The sequence below is a fragment of the Pan paniscus genome, chromosome 9 (assembly GCF_029289425.2).
Source record: "Pan paniscus chromosome 9, NHGRI_mPanPan1-v2.0_pri, whole genome shotgun sequence".
Taxonomy (NCBI): Eukaryota; Metazoa; Chordata; class Mammalia; order Primates; family Hominidae; genus Pan; species Pan paniscus.
This window is the reverse complement of record NC_073258.2, coordinates 6,456,710-6,463,670: the sequence shown is the minus strand read 5'-3', so window position 1 is coordinate 6,463,670 and position 6,961 is coordinate 6,456,710. Positions and strand designations below refer to the sequence as shown.

The following is a 6,961-nucleotide window of genomic DNA, read 5'->3' as shown; positions in this document are numbered from 1 at the left end:
CTGTTTCCTGGATCGGGTTTTAGTCTGTTGTGCAGCTTCCCTAATAAGGGGGAAGTGTTTCTTTGGCTGGCTGAAAGAGGCCTGCTCCTTTCCTGGTGCTATGAATCCAGGTGGGACTGCAGTGGCTCTTCTGTGGCCATTGACTGTGTGAGCCCCACGGTAAGGCGGGGAGGAGGCAGGACAGGATGCAGGCATCCAAAGACACCACTAAGAGCTCTCTGGGGGGTCAGAAGACACAGAGAGCCATCCCTTATCACTTAGGGAATTCTGAGTTATTGACAATCAATGTGGCAGGGTACAGGAGGAAAGAGCTCTTGTAATTAAGTGATTGCTTCAAATATATCACCGCCCTCTAGAGATGGGAAATACCTAGACCAAGAATCCTTTCAGAGCCATATCTCAGACACGACAGGACTTCCTGTCGTAAGATAATCAACAGTACCATACTTTAAAAGCCAGTATTTCTAGTATCATAGTATTACTGTGTTTCTCTCTGTTTATCCCTGAGCCCCGGGGAGGTCTTGTTAGAGTGTACCAGCACTGTGACAACTGGCAGATGGGGCACTGAGAGCCGGAGGAGGTGAGGACTGGTCGCTCCACAGGCCTCCCCGATGTCTGCAGCGCTTGTAGGAACATCTAAGGGGCCAGTGTGATTTAAATACACTGCATAAGTTTGAATGCATGTAGTTTCAGCTTTTGTTAAAATGGTTTTTCTTTATAGTCAGTTTTGAGGGTTTTTTAAATGTTATAAACATCTTTTTCATTGTTACTACTTTTTTTCCGTTTTCGTCTATCCCAGAAAAAAAAAAAATGTTGCCCTCAAAATTACCTTGTCTTTCTGCAATTGCCTTTGAGAAGGCTCATCTTCTCCAGACACATTATCATCTGAAATCAGTAGACAATCTTGTATTCTGTGACTGAACCCAAGTTTATTTCATCCAAACAACTTCAAAAACCCAAGCAACAACATATACCTAGTATATTTTAGGACATCAGTAATGTCCTTTAAAAAGTGAACCTTTTTTTAAGCTACATTTTCTCATGTGTGTTCATTGAGGTTCTTACAGAAAGCTGCACTGCATGGTTGTCGGCCCTTTTTAAAGTCAACAGTTGACTCAGAAATAAAATATACTTAAAAATCTTATTATTTCTTATATTTTAAGTTCAGTTTTTAAAACTTTCTAAAAAATGTTACCAGTCATTTTTAAGTAGCCATTACAACCTAGTTAATAAATCTTCATAAAAAATTTAAACAATGTTTATAAATAATTACAGTTTTGATTTCCTTAAATATATAGATTGATTTTCATTTTAAAAATGTTTTAATAAGTTTCTAACTAGTTCTTATAATCTAATAAAATAAATTTAGAATTATAGTGGATGTGAAGTTCTCATACATGTTGTTAACATAACTTCCTGATATATTATTACACATTTCAATTTAAAATTACTTCTTGGTAATTATTTATATGCACATTTAAAAGTTGACGTCAGGCATGGTGGCTCACTCCTATAATCCTAGCACGTTGGAAGGCCAAGGCAAGATCACTTGAGCCCAGGAGTTCTTGACTAGGCTGGGCAACAGTGAGACCCCCAACTCTATTTTTAAAAATAAATAAATAAAAGTTGAAATCTGTTAAGCACTATATCTGGTAGGTACTATAATATGCCAAATTATCTAAATATTACAAGATCATAAAGTAACAAATACATAAGATTATTCTTATACATAATTCAAAAATATAAATACAATGGCTTTGATCTATTTAACCATCTCTCCACTAAGCTTTAAGTCTTACTAGGGATTTTTTTTTGGAAGGGAGAGAAAAACACCCACTACAGAAACAGTTTTATTATTCCAGCAAGCTGGGGTTTTTGTGGTGATACACAGAGAATCCTCATCTACCAGAGAGAGCCCTGACTGGGATGCAGGACTGGTTACAACGTCAAGATCCTTCTGTGTGACCAAGTTGATGTCTTATTTGTAAAATTCTTCCAAAGAGGAAACTTTTTTAAAATTTTTTTTATTAAATTTATTAAATTTTATTAAATAAAATATAAATTTATTAAATTTTATTAAATTTATTAAATATTAAATTTTTATTAAATTTTAAAAAGAGTTTTTTAAAAACTCTTCTCACTGAAAACCTTATGTCCATCGCGGAGCTGTCTGCGGTGGCGGCGGCGCCTCTGGTCTCCCGCGGCCCGGAGGCCGCACCACCGCCTCTCCCTCCCTGCCGCAGCCGCGCAGCCCAGCAGCGCCCCAGACACACGCCGTCTGGCAGGAGCCGCTCGCTCTCCGGAAAGTGACAACAGAATTCATCGAAGTGAAGAATTTTTTAAGAAGATAACAAAAAGAGAAAGAAAATGCCGGAACCAATCAACGTAACAGTAACTACAATGGATGCTGAGCTGGAAATTTGCCATTCAGCCCAAAACAACTGGCAAACAACTTTTTGACCATGTGGTGAACATAGTTGGTTTGCGCGAGGTCTGGTTTTTTGGGCTGCAGTATGTAGACAGCAGAGGTTATTCTACATGGCTTCAACTAAATAAAAAGGTGACGCAGCAAGATGTTAAAAAAGAGAAGGATCCTTTGCAGTTCAAGTTTAGAGCTAAATTCTTTCCTGAAGATGTTTCTGAGGAATTAATTCAAGAAATAACCCAGAGACTCTTCTTCTTGCAAGTTAAAGAAGCCATCTTAAAGGATGAGATATATTGTCCGACAGAAACTGCAGTTCTTCTGGCTTCCTATGCTGTTCAAGCCAAGTATGGAGATTATAACAAAGAAATTCATAACCCAGGCTACCTGGCTAATGATAGACTCCTACCCCAACGTATTGGAACAACACAAACTAACAAGAACAGTGGAAGAAAGAATACAGAACTGGCATGAAGAACATAGAGGAATACAAAGGGAGGGTTCTATGACGGACTACCTGAAGATTGCACAAGATCTAGAAATGTATGGAGTCAACTATTTTGAAGTAAAAAAAATGAAACTGAATTATGCCTAGGTGTTGATGCTTTGGGTCTGAATATTTATGAGCATGATGACAAGTTAACACCTAAAACTGGTTTTCCGTGGAGTGAAATCAGAAATGTTTCATTTAATGACAAAAAATTTGTTCTAAAGCCAATCAACAAAAAGGCACCTGATTTTGGTTTTTATGCCCCTCACCTGAGAGTCAATAAGCAGATTTTGGCCTTATGTATGGGAAGCCACGAACTATACATGCGAAGAAGGAAGCCTGATACTACTGAAGTATGACAGATGAGGGCTTAGGCTAGGGAGGAGAAACATCAGAAGCAGTTGGAGAGGGCACAATTGGAGAATAAAAAGAAGAAAAGAGAAATAGCAGAAAAGGAAAGAATAGAATGTGAAAAGGAAGAGCTAATGGAATGTCTAAAACAAATAGAAGAACAGACGATTAAAGCCCAGAAATAACTAGAAGAACGGACGCAAAAAGCTCTAGAACTGGATCAAGAATGAAAACGAGCAAAAGAAGAAGCAGAGTGGCTTGAAAAGGAGCGTCGAGCTGCTGAAGAGGCGAAGTCTGCCATAGCAAAACAAGCTGCCGACCAGAAGAATCAGGAGCAGCTAGCAGCAAAACTTGCTCAATTCACTGCCAAGACTGTACTTCTAGAAGAAGCCAAGAAGAAAAAGGAAGAGGAAGCTACTGAGTGGCAACACAAAGCTTTTGCAGCCCAGAAGACTTGGAAAAGACCAAAGAAGAGTTAAAAACTGTGATGTCTGCCCCCCCCACTCCACCTCCACCACCACCACCACCAGTCATTCCTTTGACAGAAAACGAACATGATGAACATGATGAGATTAATGCTGAGGCTAGTGCTGAATTATCAAATGAAGGGGTAATGAACCATAGAAGCAAAGAAGAACATGTAACAGAAACACAGAAAAATGAGCGTGTTAAGAAGCAACTTCAGGCCTTAAGTTCAGAATTAGCCCAAGCCAGAGATGAAACCAAGGAAACACAAAAGGATGTTCTTCAGGCTAAGAATGTTAAAACAGGCCATGGTAAGTACAAGACTCTGTGACCGATTCGACAAGGCAATACAAAGCAGCGTATCAATCAGTTTGAAGCAATGTGAGAGCTGTTATTTTGCATATATATTCTTCATAAGCTGAACTGCCAACAGAGAAAAGCAGGCCTTTGCAGATAGGATGGAATGCATCCCACCTTGCAAAAGCACTTACACCAGTTTGACTGTGCTAGCTAAAAGACATATTTAAGGGGAGCTCTTCAACATTAAGGCAGTCTGATATCAGTTTGACTGTGCTAGCTAAAAGACATATTTAAGGGGAGCTCTTCAACATTAAGGCAGTCTGATATCATACTTGGTTTTCTTTTTCTTTTGGTCCAGGAATGGAGAATGGTGTTCCATTGCCTTTTTTCGCATATTTTTCTTTTTTTTTCTATTGAAGATTAACACTAATTATCATGTCTGACAAATGTGTATCTGTGGCTTTAGTTTCATGCACATTTTAAAGGATAATGGTGAACATTTTAATGGGTTTCCCTTGCCCCTTCCATACTTAACCTGTGTATATTTCCACATTCCCTCTCACTCACATTTTCTCAGTGTGCCCTTCTCTTACCTGCCAAGCCCATAGCCATAATTCCACCATCATACACATCAGGCAGTGTTTAAAATGATAGTAGTAGCACAGTGGACAGTCTTTGATCATTATGTTGAGTATGGCTATGAACCAGGAAAGAGATTAGAACATTTAATAATGTATGTACAGCTGATGGTTAGTTTTTTTAATCCAAATTTAATTACCTTACTGGATATTTGATATTTGATTATTTAATCACAGTCATCTTTAACAGCTACGTTGATTGGTGTTTTATCTCCTGTAATCCTTTGATGGGTTTTTTTGCCTACCATTTCACAGAGGTTTAGACAGCAGTAGTAGTTCCCTAGGAGAGTTTATTGATGAGACAGCCTCTGCAAGATTTTAAAAGTTTTGTTCTTTTATAGACTGATTTAGAAAAACAGATAATTAATGAAAAGAAAATATGCATTTGTTGGTAACTGATTTTAATTATTTTTTAAACCTGGACCTTTCTGGAAGGGCAGCATATAAAAACATCAGTCCCAAGGAGGGGACGACAATACTACCTCACTACTACACCTGCAATGACTGGTTGTTCAAACACAATGGAGTGTGTAAGCTATATGTTTTATAATTCATAATGATAGCCTCAATCATGAAGAAATACTTTTGAAATTTTTATTTTCCCTTAGAATATCTAGAGTGCTAAATTTTTAACTGCCTTTTTGTTGAGTCAAACTGTGGGATTCTGATCTGTATTAAACTTGTAAGCTCCTCACTGGTGTACTATCATCCTGGAGGGGTGTTGTATGGCTGAGGAAGAGTGAGAGAGAGAATGAGAGAGAGAGACTCTGTGTGTGTGTGTGTGTGTGTGTGTGTGTGTGTGTGTGTGTGTGTGAGAGATGCTAACCTTGTAGCATATGAAGAATGTCTGTACTTTGATATGATAGTTACATAATCAGTATATTTGGTTTCTAGATCACTGTGCTTATTTTTTTAATCTCTAACTAAAAATGCTTAAAATTTGGTTTGTTAACTCTATTTTAGAAATTATAATTTTAGTTTATATTAACTTCATTTATATGTTACTGAAGAAATCTTTCCAGTTAGGAGGAGGTTCTAATAGTCACATGTTCTAATACTTTGTTTATTGTAAAACAGCTAAATTTGGAGATAGGTAAAGCCTTGTTTTCTCCGTGTGGTTCAGCTACTTTCCATTTGGAATTACTCAAATTTACATTTATCTATTAAAATTGCCTTTTATTAAACATTTTCATGCACAGTAGATTCAAGTTGTGTCTGAAAATATCTCTTTTGCTTTTTTGATTTTGCTGACTTTAAAAGGATTAATCTGGGCAGACATTATGAAAAGGAAAGGTTGCGTTTAATATATTTTTTTAACTTTGTAGGACAAAACATAGCTGGTTAACCTTGAAGTGACTGTTGTACCATGGTTGTGCACATGCTTCAGAATCCTAGGGAAGAGAATGTTCCTACTTGCAGTACATCAAAGGAATGGATGGTGGACCCTGCTATTCATGTTTTGAAACATAAATGTTCACTTTAAAGCAATTGCCATAATAGATAAAAACCTGAACTTTCATTGGGTTTTTGTTAATTTTCCTCATTTTGAATTATGTGCACCTACCATAGCTATATCAGCTTGATACAGTATTGAAAAATTATCAGTTATATTTTGCTGTTTATGATCTATTTGTAGATTAGGATTAAAATGGATTTAATTCATTTTTAAGGCTGTGTGAATTTTTCTAAACAAGAACCATTTGCAATATGGATTTCTTAGAGATTAAACCAATTACAACTTATTAGCAGTCGCGAGCACATGTTCATATAGTCAATGTAAAAATACACTAATGAGTATTTGGTAAATCCCAGTAGGCTTTTACCATTAGCATAATTTTGTGTTGTACAATTAAGTTACAATTATATCTCTAATTTTGGATAATATTCTAATATTCATTGGTTAACAATAAAGTGACAAAAGCTAAAAAAAAAAAAAAACAAAAAAAAAAACACCTTATATCCAGAACTTACAGGCTAGCTGGATTGTTTTTAACAAGATCAAAGTAATCAAAGCAAAAAATATGTAAGACTGATGAGCAAGGTGTGTTTTCTAGGACAGTCTATTTTCTCTAACATACCTTCTTAGTAAATGTAGTTTACTACTACAAACGTACGTACAAGCTGTGAATCCTGAGATGAAGTGTTACGTTTCACAACAATTATTTTTAAATTTAGTGAAATATTTCAGAAAACTTCTTGCAGAAAAATTAATCTAGGAATAAATTTTATGCTAACAAAAATGAGAATATGCATATATCTAATATAAATAGGGTCTTTGCCCCACCTCAGGAATGT

At 36.5% G+C, this 6,961-nt stretch overlaps 1 pseudogene; it reads left to right on the top strand.

Moving 5' to 3' along the window:
- Positions 1 to 2,352: 2,352 nt before the first annotated feature.
- On the top strand, positions 2,353 to 6,740 carry LOC100992551 (radixin-like; annotated as a pseudogene).
- The last annotated feature ends 221 nt before the right edge of the window (positions 6,741 to 6,961 follow it).